The sequence below is a fragment of the Ursus americanus genome, chromosome 24 (genome assembly GCF_024610735.1).
Source record: "Ursus americanus isolate L20-20 chromosome 24, mUrsAme1.1.p, whole genome shotgun sequence".
Taxonomy (NCBI): Eukaryota; Metazoa; Chordata; class Mammalia; order Carnivora; family Ursidae; genus Ursus; species Ursus americanus.
In genome coordinates, this window is record NC_142150.1 from 44,847,449 (window position 1) to 44,863,841 (window position 16,393).

Below are 16,393 nucleotides of genomic sequence, written 5' to 3' on the forward strand. Positions count from 1 at the left end.
GTGGCTGATAGGGAGCACAAAGAAGGATGTGGACATAACTCTGGGAGCACGCTGCCCAGTGACACCCCCATCTCTGTGGACAGGGTTCTGGAAAGGTTAGGATGAGAGCTGGTGTGAGCCCGGATACCGGGGAGCTGGTTAAAGACGTGCCATCCCAAAGCAGCAAATTCACTTCTACTCGAACTCTGTAACAGAGGTCAAGGCCCTGTGCACGTGGAAAGTGGGCAGGGGTGTTTCAGGGACGGAGGCCACCCGGATCGCGGAAGGACTGCCTGGTGAAGTCATGGTGTCCTCCCACAGAGGGCAGGACCCCAAAACAGAATATCCAGGGATTTGCAGGAGGGGGCGGGAGGGAGGAGCTCCCCGCACATGTGCCCCAGGTTCCAGGCCCAGCAAATGCTTGGGTGAGTGTCCCCTGCTCTCGTGTTTCATGATCGGGGTGGCTCAGAAAAGTCCCGGTTCACCCAGTGCCTATTCTGTGTTCATCGTGGGAAAACGGACACCCAGTATTTATTTCCAGAGTTCCTTTAATGAGAGCAAACGCCCGCAGGAGCTGGAAGCGTTGTACCGCTCTGCCCATGGGGCCAGTCCTGGGATGCCGGCAGCCACTGGGAGCATGTCCATCTCCACCCCAGACCTTCCTGGGGTTACCAAACACCCAGGTGCACACAAAGCCTAACAAAGCCTAGGAGCTGCTCCAGAAATACACGGCCTCCCCAGGGGAAGGGCAAGACCAGGACCAGGGTCAGAGCCTCCCTTGCTGCCGAGAGGATCTGCACCGTCCTTGGGGGAGAGGCCCAGATCGTACGGCCCACAGACAGTTATGTTTGGCCTGCACAGGGTTTTAAACATCTAACCTGAAGATCCCATACGCAAACCCAGATTTCTGGTTCATGGTGACCATCGGGAGACTCTGGCAATGCTGGGACGGCCCAATGACACCCAGGGGCAGGGGCGAGCTCCAGCACACCACCTCCCCACCGCATGCCCTCTCCAGGTCCCCCTCAGGCTCTCCTCGTTGGCATCGGTCACTTTCCTGGTCCTCCCGCCGTGAGCGTGAGAGCCTGACAACAGTTCCATCCGTTCATTCATGCCGGCCTCTGTCTCCTAGGGGTCACCGGACCCGTCCAACGTCTCAAACAGCAGATCATCCACATCACCCAGGGAGATTTTATTTTTTCTCGATTAAAATTTCCAAAGTTAACCCCCATGTGATTCCAAATTACAATTTCAGAGCCGATGGGTCTTTTCTGTATTCACCGTCAGACGCGTCTGTGAGCTCGGCTTCATGCCTTCCCCAAGGAGCGCAAATTCTGGTGAGGACAAGACAGCGGTGGCTGGGGACAGGATCCGGGTGCTCCTGGCTCCACCCCAGCAGGGTCCCCACCCGCCTGGCTGCAACCGCCAGCAACGTGCTGCTTCCTGCCCTGACCATCTACCCTTGCAAAAGTACGCATCTGGAAATGACACGGTATACGGTATGCACAGACTTTGCAGCATATAATACAGTAACAACTCTCATGTGGAAATAACATAACAATGTACAATTATATCCACATAGCCTCTAATTACAACATGTTATAATAAATCATATAAGCATTCACGTGCAAACATGTTATCGAATTGCATCCATGTAATTATTTGCAACTACGTCCGGGTCCCCGTGAAGCGCATCCCCTAGAACAGGGGTTGCTCACCCTGGCCACAGAAGTTACTTGGGGAAGCTGTAAGAAAACAAGAGCGCCGAACTTCTGAGTGAACTGGTCTGGGACGCTGTCCCTGGAAGCTCCCCAGGGGGCTGTAAGGAGAAGCACCTGTAGCGGAGCCCGGGCGGTCCATGCAAGAGCTCGGCAGAAGCCCAGGCTGGGGCGCAGGGGCGCAGAGACGCAAACCTGCCTTCTCCAGGGCGGGAGAGACCATGGGAGAGGCGCGGCGCTCACCGCCTCAGCTGTCAGCATGGACACAGGCCCATCCCGCAGGGCCTCCAGTGGCTTCTTCCTGCCCTGACGGGGTACGTTAGCCCAGAGCACCTTCTGCTCCAGTAAAGAACCGCGCTTCCCTCCTCGCTGCCTGCCTGTGCCTCTTGCAAACCCAGCAGGGACTGGGGACACAGCGGAGGAGGCCTCACGCTCACAGGAGGGGATCCCTGTCTAATGAGGAGAGACACCACCAGGCTCAGGGGAAGCCGGGCACAGGTGGAGGCTAATGAGGTGACTCCAGGCACACCAGGTCCACCAGCTCTTCCCACGAAGGATGCGCGGTGGTCCCAGAAAGCTCACGGCTGGAGCAGCACAGGCCTCGGTGACAGCCCCCAGCGGAACGTGGCACAGTGCAGGCGTAGCGCCCGCCACCCCGCCACATCATGGCCTTGCATGTCTGGGACAATTCAAGGGCAAACAGGGTGCTCCGAGCCCCCAAGTTATTCCCTGGAGGGCACACACAGGCCAGTTCCTCCGTGCATTCCACCCCCGCTCCCTGAAATCTAAGAAACTCATTGCTCCCCACCTACGCCCGCCCCGGCTCTTTTTCTCGAAAGCCCTCCACGGCCTCCATGTGATCCACTTCCCAGGGACATCTTGCTCAGGCGGTATTTCGGGGCCCGAGCGCACGGGAGGCTCTGTTTATTCACCGCCACCCAACCCCCAGCAGCAGGGGCACTGTGGGCGCTCAGTGGACAGGGAGAAGTGGCAGAGGGGCCAAAGCACAGGCCCCTGAGACGGCCAAACAGCAGGGCAAACTCAGCCACAGCCGGTGTGCAGGAACGCCCGCCCTGTTCCCGGGTCTGCAGGTAGTTTCACGGCAGGCAGACTCCAGACAGATGCTTGGAGAGGACAATCGTCGGGAATTCGTTGTCCTTAACAGTGACTTCACTAGCCACACAACATGTCTGCAGCTGGACCCCCGGGACTGGTGACCCGTCGCGGACAAGCAGGTCTGAACTGTGAAGGGTGCACAGCCCCAGGGGCGTTTCAGTTCCAGAGAATTAAAGGGGGCGGGACGGGATTTGAGGATGTGTATGCCTGACCAAAATCACACTCAACTCCAGAAACAGACCTGAGAACCCACAGAGCAAGGGCTCCTGTGTCCTAGCCGCTCGTGCAACCCACACACACACCCCCATGTGGCCCGCGCCACTGGACCCCACCACAGCCCCGCGCATCGGCCCAGGGGTGATGGTCACAAAGGGAAGCTTCTGCCACTGATGTGCGGGTGCGGAAGGCCCCACTGCACGGGTCCAAGGAGCAAAAGGAGGACACCTGCACGCTGGTCCTTTGCAGGATGGCCGGGCACTGGAGGCAGAGACCTTAGCAGAAGGTCCTGACCTTAATAAGGGGCTTGAGCAATGAGATCAGCAGACCCATGGAAAAAGCAAAGCCCCGGGAAAACATTTAATTATTAACTCCCAGGCAGGACTGCCAGGCCCAGGGTCACCAGAGCCAGGTAAGAGAGAGGGCACCAGCCACATCTGCATTTCAGATAAACCACGAACACGTTTTAGTGTATGTCCCAAATATTGCACAGGACATACTTACACTAAACAAACTATTCATTGTTCATCTGAAATTCAAACAAGACCAGGTGTCCTGCATTTTGTTGGGGGGGGGGGGGGACGGAGGGGCCAAATGGGCTCTTCACCCCATGGTGAGAGGGGCAGGCAGGCTCCGAAGACAGCCGTGCCACAAAACCCAGCCTCCCTCAGACAAGTCAGTGCCAGGTTGGAGGAGGGAAGGTTACCTGCAGCCCCTGCGAACATTTTGGCATCACCAGCCTCGGGGGGGAAGGGGCTATAAAACACAGGTCGGTAAGGTACAGTGACCCCCAGAACGTGTTTCTCTCACCTGCCCACCCCCCGGGTGCCTACGAACAAGGAAAAGCAGAAGCCATGCCAGTAAAGGCCATTTTCACAAAGGCTCTGTGTTTTACCACTATTGCGTTCTGGGAAAACACGAAATTGATCCAAGGAAATGTAACATCTTAACCTGGCTCCTGAGCCCCCAACATGTCGGATGGGGGGTAGGTAGTTTTCCCGCTCACCCCTTCCACCACCACGACGAACACACCAACACTGACCTGGGACCTAAGACGCGCTGAAAAAACAAAACAAAACAAAGCACTTCCCGGCTGGAGAGGACTTTACCACGTGAGAGCTGCAGGCCCGTGAAGTTCGCAGATAAAAATGCAGAGGTCCCGCTGGCTCTGGTTTAATACGCGCGCACGCACACGCGCACACACACACACACACACACAGCGGGGGGGCATAAAAGGGGTTTTGCTCACATGGAACCTCAAACTGCACCCAACGTCTGTGACACCCCGGCCGCAGGACTTGCTGACCACACGCTCACATCATGCACTCAAATGCCTACAATTCGCTCATCCTCAAGGCAGCGAGAGCCCCAGGGCCGCACGGACACCGCACACGGACACTGAAACTCCACGGGACCCGGAGGAGCCGGCGCTGTCACCGCACGGTCTGCGCAATGGGCATGGGCTGCAGCAAGTGGGGGGCGGGGGAACAGAGAAGGGCAGGAGAAGAGAATGGCTGCCTCCCCGGGTCATCCTAGCATCTCAGCACCGTCCTGAATAAAATCCCCACATCCGTGCCCGCTGCGTCTGTGGATAAACGAGGTCTGTCTTCTATCTCCTGCCCCCTGTCAGCACCACCCCTCCAGCCTGGTCAGGAGTCAGGACCCTCCCCCTGGCTCCCCAGGGTCCTTCCGTCAAGCCTGGGGCTCCAGCCCAGGGCAGGCCCAGCACCCCAGCTGCATAGACCCTCCTGCCTCTCAACTCAGAGCCGGAGCTGCACCTGCCCCCTGCCCGTGAACCCCGTCCTCAGCCGCCGCGGCCCAGCTACTGCTCTGAGAACGAATCCCACACACGCTCGCCAAGGAGCAGACCAGACACTGATGCAGAGTTTCTCGAACACAGAGCAGTAACCCGGATGACTGTGGCCGTAGTGACTCATGGATCCAGGTGCAGAACGGCAGCTCACACCGGTGGATGGGGACAGAAGGGGGCAGGCAGCCAGGCCGAGCGTCCTCAGAGAGATTGTATTTAAGTAGAGAAAAGGGGAAGCCAAATGTGAAAATATGACAAAATAATAAAATGTTTCATTCTGATCGTGGACATATAGTTGTTATTATGTTTTTCTACCTTTCTATAGGGTGATAATGGTTTTTTGGGGGGGCGGTTGTTTTTTGTTTTTAAAAGATTTTATTTATTTATTTGACAGAGAGAGAGACAACCGGCGAGAGAGAGAACACAAGCAGGGGGAGTGGGAAGGAAGAATCAGGCTCCCAGCGGAGGAGCCTGATGTGGGGCTTGATCCCAGAACGCTGGGATCACGCCCTGAGCTGAAGGCAGACTCTTAACGACTGAGCCACCCAGAAGCCCCAGGGTGATAATGTTTTTAATTAAAAAACTAAAAATCCAGTGACGATGATTGAAGGTTTGTCTGTGATGGTCTTTCCAACACAAGCCCCCGATGAATCAAGTCTACTCCAAACTCTAAAAGGAGGACAGGGGAGGCCGAGGGGCATCTAGCAGGGTCCTGAGCACAGCGGATGCTTCTGGAAGGGCCGATGCTTTCACAAGAATGTGGGTCATTATCACTTCTGACTTAGAGATAATGGGCAGCCGGTAGGGGACAAGGCCTGCAGTCCTTCCTGACGTTTGGACGGAAGGACAGGGCAGGCCCCACACCAGCGGGGGCGGACAGCAGACCTGCCCTTGGAGCCCCTCCCAGGAAACCTCCAAGACAACCCGCCCCATGAAATGGGGAACTTTGAAGTGGAAAGAAGGGTGCAGCCCAGGGAAGGGGAACTTGGGTCAATTCACCCCGGTCTGGGCGCCAAGCACACCACCCTCTTCAACAGGGAGACTGAAGGAGGACACCAGGTAGAATGTAAACTATTTGCATTGATGTATATATTTTTATATCTATGTTTTTAATGCATTGCCCTTAATTTTTACAGCAGTCATAGGTTCACAGGAAGCCGAGCTGCCAGTAGAGTTCCCACACACTCCCTCTGCCCCCACTCAGTGAACAAACATATTATTGTTCAACTCCTTCCTCAGGCAAGCTTCCTGCGTTTTCTCCCTTGGACCCTGACCCACCAGGGAAAAGTTCAGCTAGCTCCTAGTCTCCGGCTCTCACGGACTGGTTACACTCAGGATCTGAAATGAAATGTAAAATCCAAATGCGGTTCGGTGGTCCAGATGGATAGGGCTCCCCGGATAGTCAGGAGCACGTCCCAGCCCCAGCCCCTAGTTGGGCTCCCTGCAGTGAGCTCTGGCCAGCAGGTGTACTGGGATTGCCCGGAGAAGGCGGCATGACCTAGGTCCTCCTGCCGGGTGCGTGGTGACCTACCACCACGGAGGTATCGGCCGAGTGCCCACTGAGGGCTGGCGGTGAGGATGGCTACCCCAGGCGGCTCCAGCTCGGGCAGCGCTGTCTGTGGGGCCTTGCACAGCGCGGACACACCTTCTAGACGATGGGTTACCAGGAGCCAAGTCCAATTACTGAGTCTGGGAGCTGGGCGCATCAGATAAAATTACAGAGCTCTGAGATTCCAGGGAGAAAGCGAATGTCACAGAGATCTGAAAACTAGCATGTGTCTGGTATAAAAATGCTTTCACCATTTCCAATCCCGCACGGGGCTCTCGCCAACTTTTGGGGCCCTGCCCCAGCATCAGACACTCCAGGCGGGGTGGGCCTCCCTCCACGGGCCACGTCACTGGCTCAGGACACCTGCTCCCCTGTGGGTGGGGCTGCAGCTATCCCAGTCCTGCTGTCACCTGTAATGACAGTGTTTAAACTTAGGACGGGTTTTCTTTAATTCCTATTATTGTCACGGCTGTGGGAATCCGGGTGTCCTCTGCACCCACGACTTTGATTTTCCTAAGAGAGGGTCTGGAGGAAACACCTTGCCCCTCTGGGGAGTTTAAAGCTGCTGTGCCAAGCTCCTGGTGGGAGACGCTGCTGCAGACTCCCTGGGAGATGCCCTTCCTGGCCCCTGGCCCCAGGACACCACGCTGCCCCCAGAGACACGCTCCTGCACACCCACTAGCTAAGGGTTCCACAAAAACCAGGTTAACTGCCGCCCAAAGAGTTTACACTTCTTGAAATAGAAACACACATGTGTTCGTGTGTTATTCATGCTACAACATACCCAAATGCCCCAATGTGCTGGGTGGGGTCCTCCAAGATTCACATTCACCCAGAACCTCAGAATGGGACCTCACTTGGAAACAGGGGCTTCACCAATGTGATTAGCTAAGATGAGGTCACAGTGAATCGGGTGGCCCCTGAGCAGTGACCTGTCCTCTCAAGAAAGCCTTGTGCAAATGCAGGCAATGCCCAGGGGCAAGGCCAGGCGATGCCAGACACAGAGGCTGGAGGGAAGTGCCCGCCAGCCAAGGAAGGTCAGGGGCTGCCAGCTGCCGCCACGAGCTGAGACAGGCAGGAAGGACCTTCCCCTGGAGGCTTCCAAGGGAGCACGGCCCTGCAGACGTTCCCGCTTTGGACGTTCAGCCTTCAGAACGATGAGAGACTAAATCTGTGTTGCTTCAAGCCACCAGCATGTGGCAGCCACAGGCAGCTAATACACCACGAATTTATACTCACAGGAGTAGCGCCTTCGATACTGTTCTTAACTTATTTCTCTGTGGGCATTATGAGCACCTACAGTCTGGTCCTGGTATCTCTTCAGAATAAGGAAACAATCATCGGAGAGGTAATCACCACTGACGTTTTACAAAAGGCCTTTACCAGCGTCTAGCTAACAAGGTGGCAAAGACTAGAAGAGGCAACGGAAGGATACAGGCTTTAGGGGGAATCACACAGAATTGGGGTTCAGTGCTGGAGCCCCTGGGGCAGTGGACAGTGAATGCCCCCACCTGTCACTCGCAGATCCCCCTGCCTATTACCCCTCTTCTCCTCCCTGCTCCTACCGCACAGACGTGCGTTAGAAATGCCTTCCCAGATCACCGCTCCTGAAGCTAAAAACACACACGTGCAGAGTGCTGCTTCTTCAGCGACATCTTCCACCTTTGTTAAATTTGCGTAGGGTTTATTTTTCATGTCACTACAGGACAGCTGGGACAAAACCCGTTGCATGCACTGCCTCGTCTGAGTCCACACTCGAAAAATAACAAACACACAGGCACAGGTTACTGGACCATAGCAGGGTGGACGTGGTAGGGGGACCATGTCAACAGACTGGGGCAAGACGGTTCTCTCCAGAAACTGCAAACTAATATACCTGAACCACGAGTCATGAACAGGAAGCCATGGCTGCTAATGGCAGCATGGAGACAGTGAGGCAGGGAGAGGGGATGTAGAGAGAACACAGAGGGAGGGGAAGAGAGAGCGGTAGGAGCAGGGGAGGGACAGACTCAGAGCAGGTAGAGAGAGGAGGAGACGATGCACTAGGGCGGAAGACAAGAGAGAGACCTTCACGCCCAGGGAGACAGAGTAACAGTGCTGGATGCAGCCTCCTGCCTGGAGCCACCAGAATAGGCTAAAAATATGTGAAAAAATATATTTCAAAATGCAGGACAGCCACACATGAGAGACAGGAAATAAACGAGGTGAGCCCTATGATTGCTCCCAGCTTACTGCCTTCATGGCACTTCTAGGCCCTCGCAAGAGAAAGGGCCACTGGGTGAAGCTGGGGAGTTCCTGGTGGAGCAGCGGGGCTAGAAATGTGGGGAGACCGTGGCAGCTATGTGCAGGGCAGGGAGCGGGGAGGGAAGACTGGACACAAAGGCCATGGGAGATATGCAGAGGGTCCCTCTGCATATTCTGAAACATGGGATGGATGTATGCATGGGATAAACCTGCCAGGGGCCAGGGAAGGAGGCATCCGAAGGGTGAGAGGCAACAATACCCATCAACCACACAGGTCCTGGAATCTGCTGCTCCCACCAGCCAACCTGGAAAACCTCTCAGCTCGGGAGGGGCTGGCCTCAAGAGTGGGAAACAGTCAGGCCAAGACTAAATGCTGCCACGACCCCACCGAGCACACACTGAAGGTAGGACACAAAAGGACCACACTGTTTGTACAGAACTTAACTGAATCCCGCAACAAAGGTCTGGAATATTTATGCATATTCAAAAGTATACAGACTCAAGATAAAAATTCACAATTCACAATGTTTAGCAATAAGACTCAAGATAAAAATTCACAATTCACAATGTTTAGCAATAAAAAAGTTACTAAGTTAATCAAACAAAATTACTGGGCACGCAAAGAAGCAGGAAAATATGGCCCATGATGAGGAATATAATGAACCAATCAAAACTAACCCAAAACTGACGCAGATGTTAGAATTAGCAGGCAAGGCATTAAAAGTTATATTAACGTTATATTCTTTATGTTCACGAAAGACAAAAACTAAATAAACTCCCATATCTAAAATGAAAAATGCACCAGATAAGAGGAGTAGCAAATTAAACATCAAATAAAAAGATCTGTGAATTGAAGATACAGTAAAATGAAACACAGAGAAAACAACAACAAGTCAAAATAGAAGCACAGATTATCCGTAAGCTCCAAAACAGCTTCAAGCAGTGCCATGTATATGTAATTGGAGTCCCTGTCAAAGGCGGGAGGGGGGGTACAGAAAAATTGTTTGAAACTATAGCCAAAAATTTTAGCCAAACACAACACAAATTTCATGGAAACTATAAACCCACAGACTCAAGCTCAATGAAACCCACACACAAGAATCATAAGAAAACTACACCAAACCGTGTCGCAATAAGTCATAACTAAAGACAAGGAGAAAAATCGTTTTTTAAAGATTGTATTTATTTGAGAGAGCGTGCACAAGCAGGTGGAGCAGCAGACAGAGAGAGAGAGGGAGAAGCAGGCTCCCCACTGAGCAAGGAGCCCAATGCGGGGGCTTGATCCGAGGACCCTGGGATCATGACCTCAGCAGAAGGCAGATGCCTCACCAACTGAGCCACCCAGGCGCCCCAAAGAGAAAAATCTTAAAGGCAGACAAAGGGGGGCGCCTGGGTGGCTCAGCTGGTTGAGCATCTGCCTTCAGCTCTGGTCATGATCCTGGAGTCCCGGGATTGAGCCCCGTGTCCGGCTCCCCACTCAGCAGGGAGTCAGCTTCTCCCTCTCCCTCTGCCCCACCTCCCCGCTGTGTTCTCTCTCCCTCTCTTAAATAAATAGTCTTTTAAAAAAAGCAAAGGGTTAAAAACTTAAAGAGCTTTTCCATCTGAAACTCAAACTTAAGAATAACGGCAGATTTCTTATTGGAAACAATGCGAGTGAGTGGGCGATGGAAGAACATCCCGCACGCTCTAAAAGGTAAAAAGGCAGAACTAGAATTTTATGACCGGTGAAGACATCTTTCAAAGATGAATACTTGCCACACGTGTAAAAGCCGCAAGACCACATGACCAGGTATGCGAGGCTTTCCTATAGGAAATGTTAAAGGAGAGATGTCAGGCGGAAGGAAACGATAACCAGATAAAAATATGAAATGACATAAGAGAAGGAAGACACTTGGAAGTGATAATCGCACAGGTAAATATATGCCTTTTCCTATTTATTCACTGATTTATAGATTTATGGATTGGGGGAGGGGCAGAAGGAGAGGAAGAGAAAGAATCTTAAGCAGGCTCCATGCCCAGAGCAGAGCCTGATGTGGGGCTCGATCTTATGATGCTGAGATCATGACCTGAGCCAAAAATCAAGTCAGACACTTAACCGACTGAGCCACTCGGGTGCCCCATATGCTTTTTCTTATTTAAACCTCTTTAAATGACAACTGACTTTTTAAAAAATGTAGTGTAGGCTTTATAAAATACAAGAAAGAAAAACACGTGATCGTAGCACAGAACCGAGCCAGATGCTGGAAGGATGTGACTGGAAGGTTCTCAGACGGCAGTGGTGTGACAGCACTCAGAGACGGGCTGGAATCAGATCAAAGTCTTTACTAGAAGCCCTTAAGCAACCATCGAAATAACAAAACACAGAGTTACAGCTATCAAGCCAACCAAGGAAAGAAAATGAATCACAAAATTCTATGTCTAAACAAAGGCAGAAAAAAGGTGAACAGAGACCAGATGAGATGAGCAGAAAACCCGCAGCAAGGTGACAGATCGAAACCAAGCCATTACCATTTTCACATTAAATAGGACCCCACTCTGAGCTTTCTTAAGAAATGCACATTAAGGGGTGCCTGGGTGGCTCAGTCAGTGATGTGTCTACTTTCAGCTCGGGTCATGATCCCAGGGTCCTCGGATCGAGCCCCAAGTCGGGCTCCCTGCTCAGTGGGGAGTCTGCTTCTCCCTCTGCCTCTGCCCCCACCCTGCTCGTGCTCTCTCCCTCTCTTGCTCTCTCTCAAATAAATAAATAAAATCTAAGAAAGAAAGAAAGAAAGAAAGGAAGAAAGAAAGAAAGAAAGGCACATTAAAAATAAAAATAGCTGAGGGGCGCTCAGCTGGCCCCATCAGTGGAGCATGCAGCTCTTGCTCTCCGGGTCATGGGTTCAAGCCCCACACTGGGAGAGGACTAAAAAATAAATAAACTTAAAAAAAAAAAGGAGAAGGGTTTAAAAACAATAGCTGACAAGCAAAATGATGGGACAAGGCATAGCACATTAATATGAATCAAATGAGTAGTTATACTATTTTATCAGAAAATTGAAGAGAAGGAAAATTCTCAATTCATTCTATGAGGCCAATGTCACCCTGTTACTAAAAAAAACAAAAAACAAAACAACAACATGTCAGTATCTTTTGTGAACACAGACACAAAAGTTCTAAACAAAATTTTAGCAAACGAAATCCAACAGCATATATTTCATGACCAAGGGTGATTTGTACCAGGAACGCAAGGGAGATTTAAGATTTGCAAATCAATGTAGTTCACCATATTAACAAACTAAAAAGAAAAACCATACGACCATGTCAATAGCTGCCAAAAAAAAAAAAAAAAAAGCTTTTGACAAAACGCAACATTGATCCGTGACACACACGCTCCGCAGACAAGGACCAGAGAGAAACTTTCTCAGCCTGAGAAAGGACGTCTCTGAAGAGCACACAGCCAACATCACGCTTACAGGGGAAGCCCGAAAATGTTCCCCCAACAATGGGGACAAGACAGGGACAGTTGTTCTCACAGGTTCTGTTCAATAAGACAGCAAAAACAAAAGGGCCTGATTGGAAAGGAGGAAATAAATCGTCTCCATCTGCAGACGACGTGACGGTCCGTCCGTGTAGGACATTCTCTGGAATCCTCGCACAAGCTCCTAGAACCCGAAGTGATTTTTAGCGGCACTGAAGGACACAAGACGAATACGACACAATCCTGTGTTTCTACAGAGCTGCAGTGAACCACTGGAAACCGGCATCTAAAGCGATACCGTTTAGAATATCAACAAAAACCACAATAAGCCTAGGGGAAATCTGACGAAGGACGTGGAATGCTGAACACAGCAACACACCGTGGAGGAAAATAAAGGTGTCAGTGAAGAGAGAGACCGCCTTCCCACGCGGGCCCCCAAAGTTCAAGTTCGTGTGAGCCTCTGCAAGCCAATCAGGAAGCCAGCGGCACAGGACGTCCCCAGAGCTGATGACCAGCATCCAAGTGGACAGCCTGCACCACGGGCACGACAAGGCGTTCTGCTGACCTTCCTGGGGACAAATGTTATGATTTCCAGTTTGCACTTGCAGAAAAAAAGTGGGCCAGAAGCAAACAGCCCTGGGTATCCCTTTTCCAGACGAACCTGTGAGCGGGTGTGTCCCCCTCCCCACCAACACCCCTTACGTATCAGAGAAAGCCACAGGCACAGAAAACGTGCTTCTCCTTATCTCAAGGGACGCCCCCTGCTGGTGTGCTTGATCGATAGGTACGGGATGGAAGGAAAGAGGACACAGGAACCGTTCCCACACAGAAACGTGGAGGAGGTGCCGAGCGTTGCTAATTTATGGCCTGGGCAGTTAGAAGAGCTTTTCCTAGCAGGGCAGGAGCAGATGAAATGCGAGAAAACGCCAAGCTCCCTACCTAAACCCACCTGACAGTGCTGCACACAAGAAGTCCGCAGCTCAAGTCCAAGTTGCAAAAACTAAGCAAAAAAAACCAAACAAACCCCGATGCTCAGTTCCTTGTTAAAATAGATCCAGGCATCTAGAGAACACCTACAGATGGCATGTTTGAGAAAGCCTGTCAATCCACGCCACAAACCACACCACACCAGCCCACACACCAACGTGGATCGACTCAGCATCAGCCCGGGAACGTAAGCCTCTAGAAAACGCCAGAACCACAACCTGCCGACTGACACCCTGGGCAGCCAGCACCTGGAACGATGGCAGAGACGTGGTGACACCGGGGGGGGGGGGGCACATTCCAGAGCACCCCTGCCCTCTGGGGGGGCCCCGGGCATGTCGGCTACCTACTGTATTTTGCACTACAAAGCCACTTCCACGTCCACACGGACAGAAAATGGGGAGGGTGGGGACTTAGATGCAGCCGAGGAACAGCACCTTGACTGTGCAACAGCACTTCTCCCTGCAAGCTGGCAAGGGTTCCAAATGTCACTGTAAAAACCTGGTGCTGGTTCTCGCCGAAGCGCGGTCCACACTCACGGGCAAAAAAGCTGTCCGCTAGCAGGCGACAACCATGGGGGCAGGATGTCCGGCCGTGGACAGTGGCAGTGAGACCCCAGGGACAGCCCTGCAGGTCAGCCCACCCCTGGACAAGAGTGGCCCGGGCTGAAAGCACCAGAGGCTGTCGGACAAAATCCAGCAAAAAGGCTGCCCGAGGTATCTGCTAGAGGGGACGTGCTGGAATGTTCCACATCCAGGGCAACTTCCGATGCCTTCTGAATTAATGGAATCGGTGCAAAACAGAAACCAGAGCTGTGAGGTTGCGTACATACCGCTGGTTCTCAGATCTGGACCCTGTCAACCCCTCCCGGGGGGTTTTCAAAGGTTCAGATCCCGAACCGGAGAGGGATCTGCTGAGTCAGGATCTCTGCGGTAGGGGGTGGGGGGACTGGAATCATAGAAGGAAATCAACCCCGAGGATTCCCATCTGCAGCCACGTCAGCACCATGGCTGTGTTCAACCTGCCAGTAGGATCGGAGACCCCCCTGCAGCAACCCCCCCCAGGGGCCCTAGCTCCCATTCCCTCCCCCTTACAGGGGGTGCCTGTGAAGGTAAAAAGGGTTTTGTCTTCGTGGAGGAAAAACAAAATCCTTCTTCCTGCAATTTCCAGGTCCTGAGGCTGGTTCTGCAGCCTTCTGGAAGCCTGAGGCCTTTTCCTCCCGTGGGACCACCTTCTTTCAGGAAAAGGAAACCTTCCCGCCCAGTCTGGTCCGATCGCAGGCTCCCCACGGCTGCTGGGCTGTCCTGCATTCCTAGCATCTGGTGAGGAGAGGCACGGACCGTCTCTGCCCCAGGGACGTCCCAGTTCCCGGGGCTGCTGGACACAGCACCGCAGAGCAGTGGCGACGGCATGGGGTGTCCGCTCTCTCGCAGCCCTGGGGCCAGAAGTCCAAAGTCAGGCCATCGGCAGGCTCCCTCTGGGAGCTCTCGGAGAACCCCAGTCCGGGCCTTTCTGCCGGCTTCCTTTGGCAGCTGTCTTCACATCGTCTTCCCTCTGTGTCTGTGTCCACATTTTCTCTTTCCGTAAGGACACTGGTCACACTGGGTCAGGGCCACCCTAATGACCTCATCTTGACCATGTGCAAAGACCTTACCTCCAAGTAAGGTCACATTCACAGTACTGGGGGTTGGGGCTCCACATGTCTTGGGGGGCCCACTCCAATCCCGGAGAGAAGAGACGGGAGCCAGACCGGCACACTGAGAGTGCAGAGTAGCAGCCTTGGTTTCCCCAGGTCCAGGGCTTCCCTCCCATAACGCGGCCCACCGTGTGTGGTACCAGCGGCCCGGTCTGCATCACCGTGGCAGAATCTGGGCTCAGGGAACCAGGACCAAACGCGGACGTTCTGCCCCCGCTGCTACGGTGAGCGACACGCTGAGCTTCATCTCTGACCCGGAGGTTTTGTGTCTTCTGCCAGCATCGTGAAACTGCAGTTCAAACCCCCCGTATCCTAGCCATCCCTGAGACCCGGCCACTTCACCCCTTGATCGCTCTCCAAACCTGCCCGCTGCCTCTCACCTGCCCTGCTGCCCGCACCGTGCGTGCGCCATCCCGCCCGCCTGCACCCAGCCGCCTCCCCACCACGCACTTGCACAGCCTCGACCGCCTCCGGCAGCCTCAACCCCATCGCAGCGTAAGTCGGGGCCTCGACCGCCTCCGGCAGCCTCAACCCCATCGCAGCGTAAGTCGGGGCCTCGACCGCCTCCGGCAGCCTCGCCCCCGATCGCAGCGTAAGTCGGGGCCTTGACTGCCTCCAGCAGGCTCGCCCCCATCACAGCATAAGTCGGGGCCTCGATCACCTCCGGCAGCCTCGCCCCCCATCACAGCATAAGTCGGGGGTGCACCAACAGCCAGGTGAGGTCAGGCTCCTTTGCTCCCCGTCATCAGTAGCTGCGTGGCTTCCTGTCAAAGTAGCGACGCCAGTCGTCGTGAACACTAATAGAGGACCATATGCTGCACATGCGTTATCGGATTTAATCCAGACAACGATCCAATGGGGACAGCTTACAGATCTTGCGTGGAAGGAAAGGCAGAGCAAGATTTAACTGCTTCCCAAGATCGCACGGGTACTGGCTGATGGTGGCAGGATTCGAACCCACTGGCTGACTTCAGAGCCCACGAGGTTACATCACAGCCCACTGCGGCCTCCCACTGACAGTTTGTATTAAGCAAACGTTAGGGTCGGGATCCTGCCGCAGATTCAGGGTGGCCACACTCTCTGCAAACTACTCCCATCGAGAGGGGAGCCTTACTTCCCATCTCCTTGAACCTGGGTCGGTCCAGTGGCAGAAACAAGCCACGAAACTCGTGCAGCTGAGCTTTCAGAGCGTTGGCTTCCGTCCTCCCTGCTCGCAACACTCCACCCTCTGCAAGGTGGCTCCCACGTGCAGAGTCCACCGACCCTGAGCGCATCCTGGACAGAGGGACCTCCGGAGCGCAGTGAGTAACGCCGGCTGATCCCTGCCTGAAAGCCCGACCCACAGACCCACAAGCAAGTGAAGGGCTGTTGTGTCCCGTCCCTGACTCCCGGTGTCATTCCCTAAGCAGCCGTAGCTGACATTCTAGGTCTGCTTCTTGGCTAGACTGGCGTTCACTCCAAGAGACAGGGCAGCTCTATCTCCCCTGGCTGCTGAGCCATGCTGGGCACTGAGCACGCCTCCCCCCAATGCACCCTCGGCTCTGACGCCGGCCCAGCACCCCCGGGCAGCTGCCACAGGGACCACCGGCACCGGGCGGAGGGACTCCTCGGTGTGTCTCCAGAG

The 16,393-nt window shown here is 53.8% G+C and overlaps 1 protein-coding gene across 7 annotated transcripts in view; it reads right to left on the reverse strand.

Annotated features, from left to right (window-relative positions):
* Window positions 1-16,393, reverse strand: part of SHANK2 (SH3 and multiple ankyrin repeat domains 2) — a 503,557-nt gene that overhangs the window by 433,998 nt on the left and 53,166 nt on the right. The gene's annotated exons all lie outside the window — the stretch shown is intronic.